The sequence below is a fragment of the Hipposideros armiger genome, unplaced genomic scaffold, assembly GCF_001890085.2.
Source record: "Hipposideros armiger isolate ML-2016 unplaced genomic scaffold, ASM189008v1 scaffold_432, whole genome shotgun sequence".
Lineage (NCBI taxonomy): Eukaryota > Metazoa > Chordata > Mammalia > Chiroptera > Hipposideridae > Hipposideros > Hipposideros armiger.
In genome coordinates this window covers 681,958-708,122 of record NW_017731782.1, presented here as the reverse complement: position 1 = coordinate 708,122, position 26,165 = coordinate 681,958, and the positions used below count along the sequence as shown (strand labels likewise).

Sequence of the window (26,165 nt, the reverse complement as noted above, 5' to 3'; positions counted from 1 at the left end):
GGTTAGTTCCCTGGGTTTTCTTTTTGCCTCATATATCCCACACTTGAAACCGAAGAAGTTGACAACCTGAAAATACCAATGGTACAGACAAAAACAACAGCAACAACAACAAAAAACAATAAAATACTGCTCTCTCTAGCTGATGGACCAGGAAAGGGGCAGTATAGCAGACAGAAAACATTTAGACAATAACTGTTCCACTCCAGCCAAAAACTACAGAAAAAAATTGAGGACCCCCCCCCTCACCTTCCCCGAGAGTGGGAGAAAATCTTTGCAAATCACGTATCTGATGGGAGAAAATATTTGCAAAGGCCTAGTGGAGAGCTGAGACTTCCAACCTTAACAAGGCTGTAACAAGGTGCCCCTAATCCCTCCCCCATCCTCTGGTGTTAGACAAGGTTAAGTAGAGTAGGGAGCCAGGACTTTCATCTCCACTGGTCAGTAGTGAGGAGCCTCTCATCTTAGGTGTCAATGGAGGCCAAGTGGAGAACTTGGACTTTTCCCCCTGTGTTGCAGTAATGAGGTGAAGCCTGCTTCCCACCCTCACTTCCTCTTCCAACTCTGTGTTAGAAAGAGCCAGCTAAAACAAGATTTAAATGAGATCCAAAGTCTCATAACATGATACCACAAATGTCTAGGTTTCAATTAAAAATTGCTCATCGTATCAAGAACCAGAAAGTCTCAACCTGTATAAAAATAACAATTAATAGATGACAAAACCAAGATGACAGTGATGTTAAAATTATCTGACAAAGATTTTAAAGCAGACATAAAAATGAGCAATTACAAAAACACTTCAAACAAAGGAAAAAAGTCTCAGCAAAGAAATAGAAGATACAAAGAAGAACCAAACAGAAATTTTAGAACTAAAAAATACAATTATTAAAATAAACTAAGTGGATGGATTCAATAATACAATGGAGGGGACAGAAGAGTCAGTCAACTTGTAGATAGAACAATAGAAATCACTGAATTTAACAATAGAGAGAAAATAGATTGAAAAACAGTCTCATGGAATTGAGTGACAAAAGATCTAACATTCATGTCATCAGAATCCTGGAAACAGAAAAGAAAGAGGGTTGGGACTAAAAAGTACTCAAAGAAATAATGGCTGAAAACTTCTGAAATTTGACAAAAGGCATAAACCTACAGATTTAGAAAGTTGAATGAAGTCTCAACAAAAGACCCAAAACAATTAAATGGGGGAAAGACAGTTTTCAACAAATAATGCTGGGACAGCTGTATATCCACATGCAAAAGAATAAAGTTGACCCCTGCCTCATATCATATATAAAAATTAGCTCAAAGTGTATTATAGAAGTAAATGTAAGATCTAAAACTATAAAATTCTTAGAAGAAAACATGTAAGTAAATCTTTGTGACCGTGAGTTAGGAAAAGATTTTTTAGATATGACACCAAAAGCACAAGCAATAAAAGAAAAACCAGATAAATTGGATTTCATCAAAACTTAAAATTTATGCTTCAAAGAAAGCATCATAAAAAAAGTGAAAAGACTACCCAATGAGTGGGAGAAAATATTTGCAAATCACATATCTGATGAGATATATCTAAAATAAAGAACTTTTATATCTCAACAATAAAAAGACAACCTAATTAAAAATGGGCAAAAAATTTGTATAGATATTTCTTTACAGGAGATGTACAAATAGCCAATCAGCATATGAAAAGATGCTCAACAACATTAGCTATTGGGGAAGTGGTAATCAAAACAATGAGATATCAGTTCATACCCATTAGGATAGCTATAATAAGAAGGACAGATAATAACAAGTATTGGGAATGATGTGGGGAAATTGGAATTCCCATATATTGCTGGTGGAGATGTAAAATGCTGCAGCTGCTTGGGAAACTGTTTGGCATCTCTTCAAACAGTTAAACGTAGGATTACCAATACCATCCACCAATTATACTCCTAATTGAAATGAAAACATATGTCTACATAAAACTTGGGCACAAATGTTCATAGCAGCATTATTCATAATAGCCAAAAAGTGGAAACAAATGTCCATCAATTGGTGAATGAATAAATAAAATAGAGTATATCCATACAATGGAATATTAATTGCTACTAAAAAGGAATAAAGTACTAATGAATGCTACAATATGAATCTTGAAAACATGCCAAGTAAAAGAAGCCAGTTACAAAAGACCACATATTGTATGATTGATTGTATGTACATAAAATATCCAGAATAGGCCAATGCACAGGGACAGGAAGTAGATTAGTTGTTTCCAAGGATTGGAGGAGGGCAAATGGACAGCGACTACCAGTAGGTACAGGGTTTCTTTGGGGGGTAATGAAAACAGTCTAGAATTAGACAGTAGAGTTTGCACAATGCTGTGAATATACTAAAAACTGCTTTGAGGTAAACTTTAAAGGGTGAACTTTATGGTATATAAATTATATCTCAATAAAGCTGTTATTAAAAAAATAATAAAGAAGACAAGAAAAACTCAGATAGGATTAACCTGACGAAATCCATGACAAAACACTTAGTTCAACTTCTGAAAACTAAAAACAAAACAAAACAAAATAAACCTTTGAAAGCAGGGAGCAAGAAATGACACCTCACCCATAAAGAAAAAACAATTTGAATGACAGTAGATTTCACATAAAAAACCATGAAGACCAAAAGAAAGCAACATTATGTTTTTCAAGTGCTGTAAGTAAAGAACTATCAATCTAGAATCCAATATCCAGCAGAAATATCCTTTAGGCATGAAGGGGAAATCATGACATTCTCAGATGAAGGAAAAAGGAGAGATTTTCCTAAAAGAATGGCTACAGGAAGTTCTCTAAACAGGAAAGAAATTATAAAATAAAGCATATAGGAACATTGGGAAGGAAGAAAGTACAGGTTAAGCAAAAATATAGGTAAAGGTAATAGGTGTTCCTTCTTCTGAGTCTTCAAATTATGTTTGATGGTTGGTTGAAGGAAAAACCATAACATTGATGTGATTTTAAGTGTTTGTAGAGGAAGTCTTTAAGACAATTATATTATTAAATTGAGAAGGTAAAGATACATAAGAGCAGATAAGATTTGTATACTTCACTTGAACTGGTAAAATGACAACACCAGTATATAGGTTAAGTTATACATATAAAATATATATTACATGCACATATATGTAACATATAAAGCATATATATTATGAATAATATATGATATATAACTATGCTTATATAAAATGTAATACCTGTTGAAACCAGTAAAAAAACTATGTAAAGAAATACACACAAAAACATGAATAAATCAATATGGAATTGAAAAAAATGTGCAAGTAACCCATAAGAAGGCAATAAAAATAAAAATAAAAAACAGAACAGACCGAAAAAAAAAAGTAAAATGACAGACTTAAGCCCTAACATATTAGTAATTACATTAAACATAAATGGTCTAAAAACATCATTGTATTTTGATTGGCAGAATGGATTAAAAAGCTTGACCCCAGAATATGCTGATTCTAAGATACTCACTTCAAATGTAATGATATAAGCAGGTTCAAAATAAAAGGAAATAATAAAGAGCAAAAATCACTGAAATTGAAAACAAAAACAATAGAGAAAATCAATGAAACAAACATCTTCTTGGGGGAAAAAAAATCATGACAAACCTTTAGCAAGATGGAATAAGAAAGAAGACACAAATTACGAAACTCAGGAATGGAACTGGCTATCACTACAGACCCCTCAGACATTAAAAGGATAAGGGAATATTACAAACAACTCTGCACACATGAATTTGACAACTTAAGTGAAATGTACCAATTCCTTGAACGGTACAAAGTACTAGAACTCACCTAACATGAAATAGATAGTTTGAATTAGCTGTATTAAGGAAATTAAATCCATAACTTAAAAACTCCCCCCAAATAAATCTTCAGGCCAAAAAAAGGGTTTCACTGGAGAATTCTACCAAATGTTTAAAGAATTAATACCGATTATCCAGTGTCTTCCAGAAAAATAAAGAGGTGGAAACACTTCCCAAATCATTTTATGCAGCTACTTTTACCCTGTGACCCAAACCAGACAAAGATAGTATAAAAAAGTAAACTACAAACCCATATCTCTCAGAGACTCAAACGTAGACTCAGCATAGATTCAAATATTCTTAAAAGTTTAGCAAATAAAATCCAGCAATATATAAAAAAAATTATATACCATGCCCAAGTGGGATTTATTTCAGGGATGCAAGGCTTATTAAATATTCAAAAACAAGTCAACATCATTAGCCATCAGAGAAATGCAAATTAAATCACAAGAGACTTCACTACACACCTTTCTGAATGGCTGAAATAAAAAATAAACAACAACACCAATATCTGGCGACAATTCAAAGAAACTGAATCACACATTGCTGCTGGGAATATAAACTAGTGCAGTTACTCTGGAAATCATTTTGACACTTACTTTAAAAACTAAATATACAACTACCATATGACCCAGCAATTGCACTCTTGAGCATTTATCCCAGAGAAATGGAAACTCATTTTCACACTAAACCTATACATGAATGTTATAGCAGTTTTATTTGTAACTGCCCCAAATTGGAAACAACTCAGATGTTCTTCAATAGATGAATGGTTAAAGAAACTGTGATACGTGCATACCATGGACTACTCCTTAGCAATAAAAAAGGAACAAACTACTAATACAATAACCTGGATGAATCTCCAGAGAATGGTGAGTGAAAAAAGCCACTCCATTGTTTATCCTACCAAAAGCCATTCTCTCTTCCTGATCTCCTTCTAGCCTTCTCTCTCCTGTATCTTCAACCTGTTCCTCTCCATAGGATCCAAAACTTTTGCAGAATTGAACTGGATATGGTTTTAACATTTGTAAGAGTTGTGGGGTCCTAACTTAAGAAAGAATGCAAGATTCCATCAAGTTCTAAAATCTTTTTAGGGTTGGAGGGAGAATTGAAAAGCCAAAGAAATGCAGCATCTTATCAAGTGATCCACCAGAATGAAAGATGCAGACTTCAGTGAATAGATCAGGGCTGCTTACTAAGTGGACTTTGGGTGCCAACTGAGCATTCTGCCATGTTATGAAGTCCCTATTATCAACTATAAATAGGGCCCAGTATGTTCTGTCGTTGTTGGTGGGAAGAGTCCAGTCGATGTCCTGGCCCAAAATTCCTAGTCATTATGCAGCCTCAAGCAAGCTAAGAACAAAGTGTATTTGGATTAGATTCAGCTGCAAGTGACAGAAAACTCATAACAAGATAGTAGTTTATCTCTGAGGTAAACACAGGCAGTTGACAACTGGTCTGGAAGTTTCATAATTATCAAGGATGTCGGCACTTCCATCTTGCTGCTTTTTCATCCTTAATGTGAAGATTCTTTCTCATGATGCAGTATGAATTCCTAGATTTCAGCTTGGTCATTTACAACCAAATCCCAGCCATTGGGAAGGAGAAAAGATAAGGAAAGGTAAATGACCTTCCCTTTAAGAAAGCTGCACACACCACTTTCATTAGCTAGAATTTTGTCATTTGTCACATGTCATATACCTAGCTTAACATATAGGCCTAACTCTACTCCCAAAGAAAAGTGCTACAAGTTTTCCTTTCACTCTAGTTCAAGGACTATCTTGCAGAAGTTAGATTGTCATTCTTCTCAAAACCTCCCCAATGGCCTCTAATAACTCCCAGAATAAAAGTTGTATCATAGCTATGAAACCCTATGTGATTTGGCCCTTGCCTTTCTGATCTCATCTAGTACTTCCTGTCCACTACTTGCTGCCTTAGCTCCAGCCATACTATCTCTCATCCATCCCGAGCTCATCTCCACCTTAATCTCTCTAGACTTGCTGTTTTCGCTGCTGGATGGCTGCCCACCCCCACCCTTCCACCCCCAAGACTTAACATGATTCTCTCTCTTACCTTTTCAGGTCTCAAATACCTGAATATCTTACCTCTTCAGATCTCAATTATCCTGCTAGATACTCCTTGACCACCTTATTAAACCTCTGCCTTCCTACCATGTTTAATTTTATTAACTGCACTTATCAGTATCTAAAATCATATTCTCTCAGGTTGTCCATCTCTTTCACCAAAATGTGGACTCCATTAGAGTGGGAACTTTGTCTCTCTTACTAACAATCATATCTTTGGCATTAAGAACAATACCAACCATTAAGTAGGTACTCGATAAATAGTTATTGAGTGGATGGATGGATGAATGCATGGATGACTAGCTCAGTGAAACTAGCTGGCTTTGTTTTCCATGCTGCTCACTAAGCAACTTTCTGATTATAATTTAGTTTCCTACATATATTTGATTATTGGAGATAGACATGACATTCTACACACGTTTGGATGTTGACTGACATTCTATTTCTTACGCTTACATCTCCCCACTTTTGGTTAATGGGAGTTTGCTCCTGAGAGGCAGGTCTGCCTTTGGGTTCAGAGTCTTGCCAGGTGACCTCCGATCTTGCTGGGCATGTCTTTGAAGCAGCAGTAAGGACCCCCAACTTTGGGCCAGGGTAAAACCCTGTGAAGGTAAAGGCCCTGTGGGAGGCTCTTTCTAGAACAGCTCTGCTCCCTGTGTAACATTTCTAGGTTTATTTTTATCTTCGACTTGTAAAACTATTGAGGAACACATCTATCAAGTGACACATATTTTCAATTTACTATGTAATCCCCTCCTTCTGCATTCTCACAACACAACTTTGATTTCCTTTCTTTAAGAAGTTGTGAATATGGAGATTAAAAGCAAAACTTTAGTGTCATGCATATTTATTTACATTCAAATCCTAAAGATAACCATCTTGGAGATTTCAATCAACCTGTGGAATCCTTGGTTCCCTCTTCTGTGTGATGAGAATAACAGTCGTACCCACCTATTAGGGTTGTTGAGAGGATGAAAAGAGGCTATGCTTGTAAAGGGTTTGTCACAGTACCTAGCACAAAGTAAACAATAAATGCCATTATTATTATTATTATTATTTGGAATGAGTAATAATTTTTGCCAGGTGAATTGAAAACAATGCTACTTCTATTAACATTAAAGGAATAAACATGGTTCGTCGTGTTTGGGGACCTGAAAAGATTATAGGAATGGAGGTGGGAGGTCTCCTTGTTCACTATGCCTAACGCTGAGTAGTCCTTTATTTTCATTTTGATGCCTCATGCCTGCCCTCTGCTATGCCTGGATCTTCAAGACTGGGGCCTTTTGGGTTCAATTACTATAGGTAATAAACCTTTCATTTTTCTAAGGTGACACAAAGAGTAGTTATCTGGCTTCATAGGATAAGGTTCATTTTCAACTAGTTCTCTTGTTGTCGTTCTCACTTTGCATCTCCGCCGTTTTTAGCACTTCCAATTCCCGAGTCCTCCCTGGGCTCTATGGAGAAAATCACCTTGCTTCAATTTGGGCTTAGGCACTTAGATGTCAGGTTTCTCTGCTCTTCTAAGCCAGTTTTCACATCGTCCTTTGCCCTCCATCTTTACAAATTTGTTAATATTCCTTGTTTGCTGTAGTGCCTTCTCGGCTTTCTTTGTTCTTGTGGATTTATACCTTTAACAATTTTTTTCCTTTACTGTCATTTTCAGGGGATTTCAGGAAAGAGAAAAGAGACAAATATGTCTAGCAGGTTAAACCAGAATTTTTGATCCTATTTCTAAAACGTAGCTGTTTGATGATATCCTGGACATGGCTTCATTTTTAATTTTGAATAAGAAAGCAAATATTTCAATATACGTAATTTTAAGGTTAGCAACTGGGAATTAAACATTTAAAAATTAAATTTAAGTTTAATTCCACTGATATATTAGGAGTCAGTGTTCTAATTTTATGATAGCCCATGGGGAATTACATGAAATTAATCCACATAAACTGCCATATAATTTTTTAATGTTTTGTATGTCATGAAAATTCTTCACAAAATTAATTTACAAATTAATCAGCAGCTTTTATAGAACAAAGATATTATATCCAGAAAGATTTCTATTTTAAACACAGAATGTTAAAACAAAGCTTATAGATTAAAAATACATGCATATCTTTTAAAAGAAATCATCCCTGGAGACAGAAAGTAGGAAAGTCTTTTTCTAACTTTTAATTTCTGCAGCAGAAATTCCAGGGTCATAATATCCAAGTATCCAAAGCATTCCACCAAACCACCAGGGCTTTCTTCTATAAAGATATTTATTCATAAATTTTAAAGCAATAAAAGATTTCCTTATGAAGTTTTCCCATGGGGCTCTGAAGTTACATGTATGCTGGACTGGCTCCTTTTTTCCCTCCCTCCTTCTGCATTTTTAGTTCAATTTTCAACGGCATCTCTCAGCTATAACTTTGTTTTGTCCTTAGTGTTCACTGTTCTTATTCCTTTAAGAGTCACTAGATTGGCAGTTTGTCAAAAGACCAATTTGTGATTCCATATGTTATGCTTTTCCTAGCACTCCTGTCAGGGGAGGTTTAAAGAATTCTAAAATGAAGGCTGTCTCTTCTCTCGTTGGCCTGAAGTGGAAGTGGTAATTTAGATTTGCTTTGCGTATACTGGTAATGATTGTATAGTCAGAGAAATGAATTTTAAGGCATGGAAGCGCTGCTTCCATTTCACAGGACTTGTGTCGCCTATGGTGAAAAACATATCTCAGGGTCTCTAAGGACTAAACAGAAGGAAAGCTTTCTAATCCTGGCATCGGATTTTTTTGAGGGGATGCATATTCACATAAACTAGAAAGAAAAACCATTAGGGAATTTTATTATGATATTTTTAATATTATGAAGGACATATAAGCTGATAAAACCAGCTTAAAAAATCAAAACAAAGGAAAATTTCAGTAATAGTTGTGGATAAGCTATTGATTTCTGTTCCTTAACACCTTTCCCATTTCTTCATTAACCCTTTTTTTTTCTATGCTGGTTAGTAATATTTTGTTCAAATAATTTGTGTTTCTTCCTCAGAAGTATGTTCCAATAATTACATTGTTACAGATGGATATAATACTGGAATTTGGATTGCTTATGAGGCAGGTGGCCATCACATTGCTATTTTGATGATTAATCATGATCCCAGTATATCTTAAGTTGTTTTGTTATTTTTTCTTATAAAGGATCACACGTCTTTTGTTTTTTTCTCTCAATTCACAATCTGAGTAGATGAAATTAAGGCTTATCTTACAGGTGCAGCAGAAATATATATGTATTACTGATCTGTGTCTGTAGAATTTTCTTTTACAGGAAACTGTAACACTGCAACAGAATCTGAAGGAGAGGGCCCAGAAGTGAAAGAAACAAGGTTAAAATCCCTCCAAGTCATACAGGTCAATTTCAGCTGGTGCAAGTACATCTTTTACTAGTTTAGCCAGTGGAACATTTTCAGTTTAAAAGAAAGGAGTAATGTGAGTAGATAACTCAAGGCAGTATTATAGAAGTCACAGAGGTGGACAGGACTGGAGAGCAGTAATCATCCCTGGCAGGGAGATATCTGAAGATGAGAGGTTTCAATTCATTTGGATAGAAGTTGTGTGACTTTAGATTTTTTTTTGAGGGGGGGATGCGGGGGTGGGGTGCGGAGGGAAGGGAGGACAATAAAACCAGATCCTGACCAGCTAAGGTAAACAAAAGAACTTATTGAAAGTAGACTGGGGTATTTCTTAAGGAATCGTTGAACAACCTACTCTAGGGATAGGAATGCAGCTCATCTGAGGACCAGCAGTGTCAGATCCTCAGCTTGCTTCTGTTTCTGTAGAGCATCTCTCCCGCGGGGAACACAGCTGCCTGGCGTACCCAGGGATTTGCTTGCCTAGGCTGGTGAAGGCATTTACATTACATTTTGTGGCTTCCAGCTTTAGGGACCAACTCTCCATCTTCTTTCCTATCTAAGTCCCAATTCCTGGGGACGGAGCTCACTGTAGGCCCTGACTGACTGAGGTGCCCAACTGGTAACACAGGTGATTAACTTTGGCCAGAAGGAATGATCATATTGCGATAGGACTGCCCTGCTGTGACTGCATTGTAGTGGGAGGGGGAAAGAAAGAGGGAGGAGCGGTTTCTAGAATAAGCAGAGGGGCTAGAGAGACTACCTCAGAGTTTTCCCCTGCAGAGCACATCTCCAAATCGTTTGGTTCAGGAAATTTACTTGAAAGAGATGATTTGATGTTCGGGCGTAAAATCCCACTAAGCTACCTTCATATTCTGGAATGATAGCAGTACCTGAAGGTTTACCGAGGTTTATTTTGACTACTTAGATATAAAAAGAGTCATTTATTAATATTAATTTTATATATTTTCTTTAATAAATTATTCATTTTGAATTGCAGCTAGAAGGCATTGATAAATCTAATGCAGTTTCCTCATTTTGCAGAGGAGAAATCTAAGAGGATAAATAATAACTTGGCCAAGGTCACATGTAAATAAGTGAAAATATCTGGGCTGGAAGCCAAGTTATGTCTTATCTAGTGCTGATATCTTGAGATTAGTATTTTCTTCAAAATAGTTTATATTTTGCTAAGACAATTCAGGGATGATGGTTTCTTATTTGTATTATACAATTGCTGAATAAAAGTATGTCCAGCGGCAGCAAGACTTAACAGCAGCAGGTCAGAGCTTTAGCTCAGAAATTGAGAAATGTCAATTCTGCACAGTGTTCTCTACTGAGTGAAAGGCCACTTCTGCACAGAGAGGACTTGCACATAGATCTGCAGGAAAAGCCTGGATTTAGGAAGCAGCTTTGAATTCCATCAGCTCCAAGATAGCACCATAATGCTAGATCAGGACATAGCCCCATTTAATATTGCAGTGATGATCTGACCAGTAAGGGTTTCAAAGCAGCTATATCAGGAAGGGTCCCATGCATGGGGGTCAGATAAGAAATATATAAACAAATAAACAGGATAATTCCAGATGGTGATAACTGCCATGAAGAGAGCAAAATGGGGGACGTGATAGAGTGATGGAAGGCTACTCAAGACTGGCAAATCAGGAAATTCTCTCTGAATTATGAATGATTCAACCAAAGAAAAACTATCAAAAACCCCTTACATATCAGTAATTTCAATAATAAAATCATCATATAGTCATATCAATAAAATCCCCAAATGATATTTGATAAAATTCAACATCCAGTCTTAAGCACCTTAAAAGTGAGATATAGGGTTTTGTTTTTTCTTGACATAGAAAGGGAAAGACTAAGAATTTAAAATCGAGTTGATTTTATAAATGGTAGAGCAAACCTAACAACAGTTCCCTTTAAAAAATGAAGAAAGCAAAGGTGCTTTTTGTCACTATTATTATTTTATTTTCCAATATAATGCTGAAAATTATTTTTATCACAGTAGGATCTCCAAAAAAAAATATATGAGACCTAAACATTGGGAGGTAGGGGTGGGGTTAAGGAAACAAAAATGTTATTTTAGAAAATAGAAGACCCAAATTAAGCCCTTCCACCCTCCAGAAAACTATTTGAGATGTTAAAAACATTCAGTGAAATGGGCAAATACAAGATAAATCTGTAAACATGCACATTTCTTAAATAGTCAAAATCAACTAGAAAAGGTAACTAAGAAGAAAGCTTCTTTCCAATGTTAGTAAATTATAAAATATATAGAAATTAATGTGGAGTGTTTAAGGCATGTAAGCTAAATTATAAGAAAAACTTTAATGAAAGAATTTAAAAAACCAAATGAATGTAGATACATAGCATGACTGTGAATAGTAGAGATGATATTCCCCAAATTAATGTATGAGTATAGATTTAACATATTCCCATTAAAAACCAAATAATACTTTATACAGCTCAATATAATGGTTCCAAAACTATTTTGGCACAATTATCAAATAGTAGGCTAAGTAAAAAAAAAAAAAAAGAAGCAAGAACAATGAGGAGGGACTACCTTTGCCAGGTACTAGCATTTTAATGGAAATGAATGGAAATGATATGGCATTAGTTCGAAAATGAAGTAAAAGGTAATCGAAAGGAATAAAAAACCTAGTTTATATATAAGTTTAATGTATAAACTCAGTCTACTCAAATGATGGAGAAAAGAGTCATGATTTAAGAAGTAGTAAGAAAACCGGATATTAATATGCAGAAAAATCAACTTAGACCTTCACTTCAGACTACATTGTTACCACTTCTGCAAGAGGCTGCTCATCAGCGCTTTACTGTTTTTGAAAGCTGGCATTAAATCATTTAAAAGTTGCCAGTTGTTTGTTTCTTGTAGAGGTGGAGTCATCAGTTCATCTTTGGAGAAGACTTCCTTTGTTTTGGGGAAATCACCAGAATAGACCTTTTTAATTACATCAATGTAGACCAAGTACTCATACTTACTTGTTGCTTTTGGAGGAAATTAAAGTCTCCAGTAAGCTGACAACTTTGGTTTAGAAGTGTAAGTTGGATTTATTGTCTGGTGTATGTCCTTTTGGAATCAAAAGGGAAAAATATATCCCTGTGTCTTAGTCTGATTGACTGCTATAGCTGCATACCAGACTGCATAGCTTATAAACAACAAATGTATATTTCTCACAGTTCTGGAGGTTGGAAGTTCAAGATCAGGGTGCCAGCATGGTCCTATGAGGGTCCTCTTCTGGGTGGCAGACTTCTCATGGTATCTTCACGTGGTGGAAGGGGCTAGGGATATCTATGGAGCCTCTTTTATAAGGCATTAATCCCATTCATGAGGGTTCCGCCTTCATAGTTTAAGCACCTTCCCCAAAGCCCTTCCTCATACCATCACATTGGGCATTAGGATTTCAACACAGGAATTTGTGGGGAATGCTGGAATATGGATTAGGCTGAACTGTCCTTGCAAAGTACTATTTATTTATTTTGGAAGAGATAGATAGATAGATAGATAGATAGATAGATAGATAGATAGATGGATAGATAGAGTTTTATCCAGCTAATTGCTTACAGAAGATTACTATACTGAAACATGCCAAGAGGGCTGTGGAGGCCTGATCTCTATGCTGGAGATAAAGAGCATGAAAGGGAATCAGTAGGATTGGACTTTGTGTAGTAATACCTGGATCCGATTGCTGGTGCCTTTAGTGTAGTGTTATTTAGCACAGAGTAACTTAGATGGGGAAAATGCACCTTTATCATCAACTTGATTGAGCCATGGGAGCCAGATTACACCCTGTGTGGGTAGGTGTTCCCACTATCAGTTTAATTTGTTTAGCTACTTAATCTTCACAACAGCCATATGAGGCAGGGCATGGATTTGGAAATGAAGGATCTCTCTCTGAATGTCTCCATCTCTCTCCATCTCTCTTTCTCCTATGTGTGCATGTACACATAAATGCAAATATGCACAAGCACATACACATTTACATGCCCACTCCCACCACAGGAGCTCTTAGGGCTAGTGTTCTAGAGTGTGGAGATGCCTGGACATTTTCTGTTGTTGGGGTGAGCTGGCCACTGCCTCACTGGGTGTTCTAAAACTAACTACTCCTAGCAGTATTGTCTACACTGTATTATTATTTCATCCCCAAATCTGCAGTACATTTTTGTTAACTGTTTTAGTTTTGTCCTTGCTGTGCCTTGGAGAATTACGCATCTGTGCTGGGAGAGAAATTGGCTGGGCAGAGTGGTATTATGGAGAAGGTGGTTATCAGAAGACAGGAGTGACCCGCTGAACTCTAGTAGTAGTGGTGATATGTGATTATGAGGAGTGATTTAGGGGAATGTGGAATAGGTGTGTGGGAGGGAAACCCCGAGGAAGAATGGGTTTCTTACGGCCTGTGGAATGCATGTTCATGGATTTCTAATTTGGCTATTAAAGGAAATGTGACCTTATGCAACCCCAGGTTTGTGTGGTCTGTGGACTACTGAGGTCAACTCGTTCCTTCACTCACTTATCCATCCCACAAATTTTTACTGGTTGCCTGCTACGTGCTGAGACTGGGCTAGGCATGTAGAAACAATGATGACTAGCAGAGTCTCTGCCCTTTAGGAGAAAACTCCTGGAAGTTAAATTGTAAGAAAATAAGAAAAATAGAAGAGGAAGCAGACATGAAAAAAATAAAAGATGGATATATATGACTAGATAAAATTTTAGGTATCTATAAAGTGGAAATCAATAAAGGAAGCTATAAAGTAAAACAGACTGAGGGAATTACTTGTATTGAATATAACAGATGAGCTAATGAAATTTTAAAATGTAAGTCTTTAGTCAAAGCTCAAGTCTAACACCAAATCTCTAAAGAACAAAAGGGCACTAACAACACTCAAATAAGACAAAACTTAAAAATATACCTTTGGGGAGGAATGGGGTGGCAGAATGGGGGAGAGGGGTTGTCACTTTGAGGGGTAAAAAGTATAACTATTGCACTGTGTTGTACACCTGAAACTAATAAAAAAAATACCTTTAATGGCAAATAAATTTGCATAAAAAACAATAAGGTACTATCTCACACGTAATTTAAAAGTATAAGAAAAATCATAAAACTATGAATGAGGCTGTGGAAAAGCAAGCATCCAGGCATTGCTCTTTTTGGTATAAATTGATGGAATAGAGTAATTCTTAGAAAAAGTGACTTAGCATTTAAATATTGAGAACATAAAAATATAAATTGCCCTTTACAATTGAAGATTCATTCTAAGACAAGATTTTGCCATTAAGAGTAATTACCACCTAGAATGCTTACTTCATGCCAGGTACTTTTTTAAGTGCTTTACGTATATTAACTCATTTAATCTTCATGGCAGCCATATGAAGTGGGTATTTTTATTATCCTCACTTTACAGATGAGGAAACTGAGGAACACCAAGGTTAAATAAATCGCTAAAGATCACATGGTTGGCCAATGGCAGAGCTGAGATTTGCAGCTCCTGGGTCTGGACTCATAATCACTGCGCCATGCTGCTTTAATGGAAGAAACAAGTTATATATACAAAGATGCTTGTAGTATCATCATTTATAATGTAAAAAATGTTGGGGGAAAACTACATGTTCTACACGGAGAATGGTTAACTATATTACAGTCATTCATTCAATCAATAATTATTCAACCAGAGATGTTCAGAATTTTTGTTTTCCCAGGGTGCAATGTTATGGACCACCAACTTTACAAAAGTATTACTTGTCCTTTTGCAAGCCTTCTCTGTGTCCTTATATCTTCAAGCCATTCATAAGGATCAGGACACCCTGTCCCAATTGGGCACTACATTATTTTCTGCTGCAGCAGCCCATGGCTCCATATATTATGTCATTAAATGGATTGCGTGTAGCTGGAGTGAAAGTTCTTTAGGAGTATAAATTATCACTTTCCCTGGATACTTTAGCCATATTTAATGAACTCATATTTCTTTGATTCCATATTCTCAGCCTTGTTACCTTATCCAAGTAAAGCTGTTTCTTACCATAAATATGTTCACATAGTTATCAACATATTTCTTACCTTAAATGATTGTGAAGATCTAAGTAGTGTTTTGTGTTGTGTTAGGAAAAGAATTTCAAAATATTAAAAGTAATTTTTATTTATGCATAAGCTAATTGAAATGAGGAAAACATATAAATTATGTATTTTGGCATATCTCTTCATATTTTCTCCTATTAATTACAAAAATAATATATCTCAACCTATTAGATGTCTAGTGTGTGCCAGGAACTATGCTAAGCTCGCTACATAATTTATTGCTTTTAATCCTGTCAATAGCATTGCAAAGTAGGTGTTATTTATTATCACCATTTCACAGTTGAGAATACAGAAGCTTAGAGAAATTGTGTAACTTACCCCAGGTCACACAATTTATAAATAAATGGAAGAGTCAGGACTTAACCCCAGATCTGTCTGTATGCAGAGATCAAGCTACTAATCATACTGATACTATCTTTTCTTCCTCTTCTTTTCCAAAAATAAATTTAGAGTTACTTTCTCTAATGTTTAGTTCTATGATGAAGTTCTAACACTGTGGTTACAAATAACATTATAACTAGTTGCCTTGGAAATGAAGAGGGTATCATAAAACGAGAAGGGGCTATTTCTTAGGGGGCCAGATGGACCCATGTCCTTTTGGGGAGTCCACTTCATAGTCGATGTAGAGGCCTGACCACCGCATTGTATTTCTGAAACTGATGTTGAATAACACTGTATGTCAACTATAATTATATATATACATATAGTCTCGGGACATGGAGTAGAGAGCGGGAACAAATTCAATGGAATTGTAATAGATAAGTATGATATCGGGGGTGGGAGGGCAATAGATGGGGGGAGGGGGGTTGTTACCTGGTGAGGGTGAAAAAAGGGTAACTATTGTATTGTTCTGTACACCTGAAACTAACAATAAAAAAATAAATTAAAAAAAACAAAAACAAAAAAACGAGAAGGGGCTTACAATACTGAATATGAAAAAAGGTGAAGTTATGAAGTTCTCTGAAGAAAACCTTGCTGTAATGATGAAATAAGGAAGAAAAACAAAGTAAGGAGATGTAAAAGTGGAATATGGAAAACCTTCTCCACAAATTTACATATATGTTTTACAAATATATTTCTTAACAAGGAATATTGTGTATAATAAGTGTAAATGCCAGTAGGGAATGAAATTTTGAAATTGCCTAAATGTGGACAGATTTCAACTGCAACTTTCCTTTCAGGCGCATCCCTTTTTTCATTCTTCTACTGCTCAACATATAAAGTACAACCATACACACAGAAACCTCACTCATACCAAAGACTTTGCCAGCTAACTCCAAGGCTGACACCTGTCTCAGAGTGGTAAATTGTAACATTTTGGATACCATGAGTAACTTCCAATATTTCTCTTACATTTTCTTCCTTTATCATATTTTTGAACTTGAGAATCAAAAACAGTTCTTACAAATGTAGCAAAAGACTGATTATTCTGAAACCCTGTAACAAGTAGCCACCATAATTAGTTTTAAACGTGTTTTGTCAGACAACAACTTGCCTTGGTAAACATTTTTTACAAGCCAAACACTCTTTCAGTCTCTCACTTCTGAAAGTCCGTCAGTCAGGGACAGATTCACCCTAATAGCATGCCTCTGAGTGGTACCCAACCAACAATAGTTTCACCTGAGTAACCATGCTTCCGTAGATGATGTCAACCTACTTACACCTCTGAGAGTCCACCAATTCCTGAATTTCATGCTTCCCCAAAATCTTACATAAGGTAGGCAGTTTGTTCTGCTTGAAAAGATTGTGTCTGACCAGCATCTCTTTACTATAACAAGCAGTAAGTTAGCTTTGTCTTTTTATTTTAGATGTTGAGTGATGCTCTCGTTGGACAATTTTGGAGGCTCCACCGAGATTGTTTTAAAGACCCTCATTTGGCAGCATTCCAGGGGAACCTCAGGTCAACAGGTACAGTCACTGGGCACCTTGTGCTACAATTCTATTTATTCTTTAGATATGTCATCAAGTGAGTTGGTCTCAACAATAATCTGATCTCTGACTAGTTCCATTGAGTTCCTATTGCTCAATTTATTTTGTTATTCTAAGGTTTGTAACCAATAGAACTTTGTTTAGGCCAATATCTCTGTATAGAGTAATTAGAGCTTTTGGTTTAGAGGTGGAACTTTAAGTTTAGAGGTGCACCATTTGGTAAATAATTAGACCTAGGTCTTTGCGTAAGATATTTAGACCTTTTGTTTTGGAGATATGCCATTTAGAAATGTTTTTGCCATTAACCTGCTTATTCTCCTGCTGCTCGCCTTGCTTTTGCTGCTGTTTGTATATATGTTGAAAGTTTAGTTTCATGTGTTTTTGTCTTGTTTTGAGTTGTTTTGTTTCTTTTGAATGTATAGGGGAGTGTTCCATAGGGAACCATATATCAATAGAAGCATGTTGTTTTCTACTTCAAGTTTTCAGCTCAATGCAAGGCAGCCTGGAAGGCTAATGTTTGAAGGTCTCTTAGACCAGCAATCAATTTATGAAAAAAGGGTTTGTCAAACTTTGTTTTTATGGGGTACCCTATAAAACCTTCATGAGAGTACCCACTTTCTTGTTAATTTGTGAAAGAAACTCACTTTGATTTTTATCTTTATTCAAGCATCAAGGCCTGTCAGATTGGTGACTGGAGGGGCCCCTTCCTAGTCTCTGCTTTTCTGGGAAACCCAGGATACTTTTTAAAAGCCCTGTAGTGGCCTCCCGTTCTGGTGTGTTATGATTTTGTCTATGCCAAAGTCTCATCCTCCTGGAAAAGCTTCTGTTTCCTTTAAGAAGCACGGTAATTCCAAATTTTCTTGGTAAATGGCATAAAAAAATTTAACTTAATAATGTCGTGTTTGACAGATCCAAATCTTTAAATTAATACTATCTTTAAGAGGAACGCTAAAAATATTAGGAGACAAAATACCAAATAATCAATGGTCAGTTTCTTTAAATGATATGTTAGCTATTAGTCAGCTAATTTAATTTATATACTAAGGCCTCAAAGAAATTCTAACTCAAGACAGCCTTTTTTAAAGACTTAGTAACATTTTCAAACCTATTCAGCTTGCATCTCTTTCTCATTTTCTACTTAGCTTTACCTGGCTTTCTAAATGAGCTATATTTTTTTCCAGCATTTCCTCAGGGAAAGAATAATTATATTATAAAATATCTAGACCAGAAGGTTGAATTAGAATTCTTTTCTAGAGCCAAGTTAAGGGACATAATTAAGGAGTTTCCTAAACTTTCAGAATACAAGCAAAAGCTTGTCACAGAATTTAATATTTTGTTACATACTTAATTTCATCGACTACAGATTTGTACCAAGTAGTTCAGCTAATGTTTAACCTCTCAGATAGAGAAAATGTTTAATAAGCAGAAAAATAGGAAAGAAAAAACTTAAGTCCAATTATATTAACTTGTAAAAAATGTCTAAGAGAGCAATAAAAATAAAAAATTGATTACAATAAGGCAATTTCAGAAGCAGTTATTTTAAGGGAGAACCTGTAAAAAGGTTCAAATTATAAACAAAACAAAGATGAAAAATAAACTTCAGGAAATATTCTAGCAGCTGGAGTAAACCCACAGCTAAGGTAGAGAGATGTGTCTTTTCTTGTTGTAAATGGGATCAAATCTGAAATAGGGAATTTAATAATAAAAGAGAAATTGAAATAGAAAATTTTCAATCTAGAAAATATTCAATGTGTGGCTAGATGTTTCCAGAGCCTTAGCAAGTAAATAAACTGAAATTCGACAGAGTATTTGGCTCACTGGTTAAAAATAACTTAAAACATCTATGTTATTTAAAAATTAGGAGCCTTTGAATAAAGATACCCGTATTATTACAAATACAATAGTAATTAAAAGAGTCAATGTTCCATACTGGCTAATAAACAGGACAGTCATCCAAAATGTGTCTATTGGTGCTGCTCCAAGGGTGACCTTAAGCCCCAACACTTCTCTTTCCTTCTTCTAAACTCTCAATGGGATGAATATACAGCTTTCTTATTGCTGTGGGAACTACTATATCTAACATTAATCTCTTTACTATAGAACATCATATCCTTCAGGATGAAATTTTAAAATTGATTGAAAACCAAGGAAGATTTTCAATAAGAAAAAAAGAGAGGAATTTTATCTTAAAGTAAAAATGACTGTGCCAGCTGGTGAAAGAAGATATAAAGGACAAATTGGAGGGTATGCAGTAAATTGTGGAAAGCGTGAGGAAAAACAAGCTTTATGTGCTTTGGTTTACTGGAAGCACTAAAATAATGACCATTTCTAAAAATCCGAAGTCCTTCCCCAAGCCCCAACCTGTAATTGATTCTATCAGAAGGACATTTCCTTTCTTCTCTGTGACACAATTCCTGCAAATGTTAATTTACTTGGCGAATGGAACTGCCAGATGAAGTGTACTGCAAAAAGATTACTTTTTTAAAATCCCAGAAATTTTCTCACACATAGTAAAATTATAGCCAATGTGACTAATAATATACCTATACTACATGTAATTCAAGAAATCACTGAAGAAATAACTATGGTCCCAGACTCCCAATGGACAAAAGATTTCATGGACACAGGCAGAGTGATTACAATAAGGCTCTTAAAAAACTTTTCGAACTATAAAACTCTTTTTTTTTTTATGTGCAAACATGAAGAAGGATTTGCTGTAAAGGTCTTAATTCATCAACATGACACACACTGAAGACCTATTGCCTATTAAAGCCGATCCCTTAATTCAGTAGCCAAAGCTTAGCTTAGTTCCCTCAGAACAATTACAGGCCTCAACTAAGTAAGTTAAAACATCTTCAGATCTTGTATTATAATTACCTTTAAATCTGATGCTATTATACATAGTACCTCCGTATTGCTAATGAAAAACACTTAGCATTTTTATACTAGTCAATTAACTAATTATTAAGTACTGCTACTTTCTTCTCATATTGTCATCCATGGGTGAAACACTTCTATTCCAGAAACTCTCTTACCCTTACTTGATAGAAGAGAATCTTCTCATTGTGTTTCTGTAATCCATGGCCAAAACAGAATTTTTTGACACTCCAGCACCAACTGCTGACTTAATATTCTTTTTTGGTCCAATATCAAATGCTGACACTATTGTTTGTTGATGGGTCTATATCTAAAAAAGAAGACCAGCAAACAGATTCAATTTTGTTCAACAACGACAATTCAACAACGAAAATCAAATAACCCAATTTGTAAATAAAGTGTCAACTCCTCGCATTCTGTGCTTTCCCCAAACAAAGATCCTGTATTGGGTCAGCTGTGTGCCCTGCTTGGGGAGGCGGCCTGACCAGCATAGCTCCTCCTTGGGATAGTAAACAATAATTCGGCTTTGTCTTCTTACTTCACATACTGAGTGGTAGTGTCATCATCCTTTGGCAAACTCTCCTGATTCTTTTATTATTTTTGAAATCTCTTCCCATTTAATAGTGCTACTAGTGATAGTTATTATGATAATGATGATTTTAATCTCCGCTTAGTATACCATGCACTATGCTACGGCCTTTCTTTATATAAATTATCTCAATGACTGAGGACTACCAGTAATATCTGCCTACCAGGACTTTCTAGGTTTTTAGGTAGCACTCAGACCTGAAGAAGTTATTAGCCCTGGCTTATTCAGTATGCCAGTCATTTGCTTGTTTGCTTTCAAATCCACTTCTTGCCCTTTCCCTGCTCTGCTTAATATCACAGGGGGCTGACTTCTACAGACTTGAGTTTTCCAGGCTCTTCTGTCATCTGGCTTCCAGCTTAGTCCTGCTAATGGGAATCTCTAGTGAAAGATGAAAGGTAGGCAGGGAAGAAGGGAGAAGGCGAGGTATCGCTCCCCTTTCTGCTTCTGGAGATGGCTCTGGCGATAACTATGTTTCCTTCCAGCGCCCCAGCGCCTTTGAACATGCCTTTCTTCTTGGTGGTTATCATTCATATTGTTCTGTTTGAAATATCTAGAGTGCTTTCTGATTACCTGGACCCTTATCTATACAAAAAAAGATGGACTGATGGTAGAAATTGTACCAGGTAGACTCGAGAGACTTGAGATTTAGTCCCAAGTCTGCCCCTAAACCACTTGTGACCTTGAGACCATCACAGTTTGGTGCCTCAATTTTGCTATCTATGTAACAGAATTGTTGATCTTTAAGTTTCACCCTTCACCCCCAACTAGAACCTTCTGTTGTGCTGGGCTTGCCAGAATTGGTTGAATACTGATGGGAGTTATAACTTTTCCTTTCTCCCATGTAACAGTACTTAGAAACTGCTTTAAGGCCTTGGTTACATTAGAAATATAGCTGTTCCCTTAACCAGATGAAACATGAAATCACCCTTTAATATGAACTGGGCAAGCTACATGATTTGAGGGGCCCAGTGCAAAATGAAAATGCAGGGCCCTTGTTGAGAAAGCAGCGAAAGAGTGCCATTAAAAGTATTACAAATAAAGCTTTTCTTTTAAAAAATAATGTGTTTTTATAAAATACAACAGAGGTAATAGTGATGTGAGTAACAATATAACTTACAAAGTGTAAAAAATATTTTTTGTGGCATAATTTTATATAATACAATACTTATTAATGTGATACCTTGATTAATCATAATTTTGTGGCTTTTCTGCAAATTTATTTAATATGTCATTAAAATAAGTATATCCTTTTAGCAAGTTTATTTTCAATTGATATAATTGAAGGAGACATTAGTTGCTCTTGGAAAATGAATGATTGCACATAATTTTTGATAATTTTAAATTTTGACCAGGATCTTGCTGCTGATGCAATTGTTATTGGAGCAGGTAAGAGTATTTTATGGGCTGTGACAACATTTGGGATAAATTTCTGATAAATTGTTCTGAGATAAAAATTTTAGTACATGTAGAGCTCATGATTCTCATGGAACAGTTTTTCTGAAAATATTTCATTCTTCATACGAATTAGTTTTGTGTAAGCCAAAATTTAATTTTAAATGTAAATTTATACAACGACTTCTTTTTCTTTTCTTTTTTAGCTGAGCCATCCTGCCACCTGTTGGCAGCTCAGTGGCTGCTCAGCTCGGGCTGGACTCGAACTGCTGTTGCTCAGAGCTCAAACTCTTAAGTGAGCTCTTAACCAACTGAGCCACTCAGCCGGCCCAATACAACAACATTTTAATGCTTTCTCTGATAGTTCTTGTAACTTATGGAGATTGTACAAGAAACCAAACATGGCATCATGATTTGTATAAAATTCAAAATGCTCATTTATGCATTCTATCAATGCATTTTCAACTACAGGGAAGAATAATTTTAAAATTATCCTTCATTAATAATTAGTTCATCTGAAGCTCCAAATGAAAGTAGTGTACTTATCTGTCAAACGTCATGATCTTTAAATTTATTTTCTATTTCTAAGTCTGTGGATATATGCTTTGCAATTTTGAAGCAGTTTTCAAAACCTGGGATTCTAAACTCTTTAAGTGGTTATAGTGACTCCCTGACATGCTTTCTTGCAGTGTCCATGTGAATACGCTTTAATTTTGTAATAACTTACAGACAAAGTTTACTCCCTGTGATCCAGCAGTTTCCATGCCTGCCTCTGACCAGAGTTAATATTTGTGTAGATGCCACAGTCAGGCTCCAGGGACTGATGGGCAAGCCAGCCTCCCACCATGGGTCCCAGTGGTGCTTCTGTGCAGAACCCCTCCTTTTCCCCATGGTTGTGACCACTGCTGCACTGGCAGCAATATACATACCTTAATTAAAGAATACTTTATTGTTAAAAAATGCTAACCATTATCTGAGCTTTCAGTGAGTCATCTTTTTCTGGTGGAGTGTCTTGCTTCAGTATGGATGGCTGCTAACTGATCAGAGTGGTGGTTGCTGAAGGTTGGGGTGGCTGTGGAAGTTTCTTAAAATAAGACAACCATGAAGTTTGCCACATTGACTGACTCTTCCTTTCATGAACAGTTTCTCTGTAACATATGATGCTTTTTGATAGCATTTTACCCACAGTAGAATTTCTTCCAAAATTGGAGTCAATCCTCTGAAACCCTGCAAATGCTCTATCAACTAAGTTGATGTAATATTCTAAATTCCTTGTTGTCATTTCAACAATCTTCACAGCATCTTCCCGAAAAGCGGATTCCATCTCAAGAAACAATTTTCTTTGCTCATCTGTAGAAGCAACTCCTTATCTGTTAGTTTTATCATGAGATTGAAGTAATTCAGTCACATCTTCAGGCTCTACTTCTAATTCTTGTTCTCTAGTTATTTCCACCACATTTGTAGTTACTCCCTTCTCTGAAGCCTTACACCCCTTAGTCACCCATGAGGGTTGAGTCAACTTCTTCCAAACTCCTGTTAACATTGACCTCTTCTGACCTCTTTTTTGACCTCTTGTAGTTACTCCCTTCTCTGAAGCCTTACACCCCATAGTCACCCATGAGGGTTGAGTCAACTTCTTCTAAACTCCTGTTAACATTGACCTCTTCTGATGAATCATGAATGTTCTTACTGGCATCTAGAGTGGTGAATCCTTTCTGAAAGGTTTTCAATTTGCTTTGCCCACACTCATCAGAGGAATCACTATCTATGGCAGCTCGAGCCTTTTAAAATGTAGTTCTTAAATAATAAAGCTTGAAAGTTGAAATTACTCCTTGATCCGTGGGCTGCAGAATGGATGTTGTGTTAGCAGGCATGAAAACAACATTAATCTTCTTGTGCATCTTCATCAGAGCTCTTGGTTGCCAGGTGCATTGTCAATCAGCAACAATATTTTGAAAGGGATCTTTTTTTCTGAGCAGTAGGTCTCAATAGTGGGCTTAAAATATTCAGTAAACCATGTTGTAAAAAGATGTGCTGTCATCCAGGCTTTGTTGTTCCCTTTACAGAGCAGAGGCAGAGTAGATTTAGTATCATTCTTAAGGGCCCTAGGATTTTCGGAATGGAAATGAGCATTGGCTTCAACTTAAAGTCACCAGGGGCATTAGCCACTAATGTGAGAGTCACCTATCCTTTGGAGCCAGGCATTGACTTCTTTTTAGCTATCAAAGTCCTTGATGGCATCTTCTTCCAATAGAAGGCTCTTTCATCTACATTGCTAGCCTGTTGTTGAGTGTTGCCACCTTCGTTCCTTTTCTTAACTGGACCTTCTGGATAACATACTGTAGCTTCCACATCAGCACTTGCTGCTTCACCTTGCACTTTGAGGATATGGAGATGGCTTCTTCCCTTAAACCTCATGACCCAACCTCTGCTAATTTCAAACTTTTCTTCTGCAGCTTCCTCACCTCTCGCAGCCTTTATAGAAATGAAGAGAGTTAGGATCTTGCTCTGGATTAGGTTTTGTCTTATGGGAATATTGTGGCTAGTTTGAGCCTCTATCCAGACCACTGAAACTTTGTCCATATCAGTAATAAGGCTATTTTACTTTCGTATCATTTGTATGTTCATCAGAACTTTTAATTTCCTTCAAGAAATTTTCCTTTGCATTCACAACTTGACTAACTGGCTCACGAGGCCTAGCCTTCTGCCAGTCTTGGCTTTCATCATTAAGCTTGGCCTTTTTCACTAAGCTAATGATTTTTATCTTTTTTTATTTAAAATGAGAGACGTGTGACTCTTCCTTTCACTTGAACACTTAGAGGTCATTGTAGGGTTGTTAATTGGCCGAATTTCAATATTGTTGTGTCTCAGGGAATAGAGGGCCCTGGGGCAAGGGAGAGAGATGGAGCAGATGGCCAGTCAGTGGATGAGTCAGAACACAAATAACATTTATTAAGTTCACCACCTTATATGGGTGTGGTTTGTGGCATCCCAAAGCAGTTTCAATAGCACATCAAAGATCACTGATCACAGATCACCACAATAAATATAATAATGATGAAAAGTTTGAAATAGTGTGTGAATTACCAAAATGCAACACAGAGACACAAAGTGAGCAAATGCTGTTGGAAAAATAGTGCCAATAGACTTGCTGGACATAGGGTTGCTACAAACCTTTAATTAAAAAAAAAAAAGCAATATCTGTGAAGTGTAATAAAGTGACGCACAGTAAAATGAGGTGTGCCTGTCCTTTATTAAGTGCTGTGGGGATATATTGGGCTGTCGGGAAAGTCATGACGCATTTTTGCAACGAAAAACAGAAAAAATACGCCATGACTTTTCCGACAACCCAATACATGTGCAACAGATATGGTCCTGCCCTTTAGGACTTTCAAAGCCAATGAGGAGAAGTAAAAAGAGACGGGTCTCCTAAAATATAATTGTGGCAAATAAGTACTAGAATGAAATAAGGGTCATGGAAACCCAGTAGAGGAAAAGTTGGTTTTGAGCTGGGGCTATCAAGGAATGTTTCAGTCCAGCTCGAAAGATCTATGGTTTCTTGTTTCACTGGATGGCTTTTGGGTAAGAATTCAACAGTTGGAGAGGTAAGGAGAGAGGGCATCCCAGAAAGAAAGGGACAGGTGACCAGTGAGAGTGTAGGTGGGTTTGTGGGACTCATTTGCTCATGGCTTTTCTCATATGAATCAGCTTTAAAACCAGGACTTAGACCAAAATAATTAAATATATTCAGAAATGTTTGATGATTTGGCAGAATCAACTAGTATGGCCTAAGTGAAACATGTTTTTTTTTTTTTTTTTTTTAGATTTTTTTTTTTTTGATAATGCCTACTATCAATGATGAATAAATCAGATGTGGAGATTCAGGGCAGTATCACTGGCCCTCACATGTGGGATCCGAACCGGGGCCCTCTGGCATCCCAAGCGAGTTCTCAACCAACGCGCCACTTGGCTGGCCCT

At 36.3% G+C, this 26,165-nt stretch overlaps 1 protein-coding gene and 1 pseudogene across 1 annotated transcript in view; one reads left to right on the top strand and one right to left on the bottom strand.

Moving 5' to 3' along the window:
* Nucleotides 1-26,165, top strand: part of ZNF366 (zinc finger protein 366) — a 311,266-nt gene that overhangs the window by 3,023 nt on the left and 282,078 nt on the right. The window contains exon 2 of the mRNA XM_019665068.1: nt 17,209-17,308. The gene's annotated coding sequence lies outside the window, so the exon portion shown is untranslated. The remainder of the gene's footprint in view (nt 1-17,208; nt 17,309-26,165) is intronic.
* On the bottom strand, nt 23,140-25,013 carry LOC109394706 (tigger transposable element-derived protein 1-like; annotated as a pseudogene).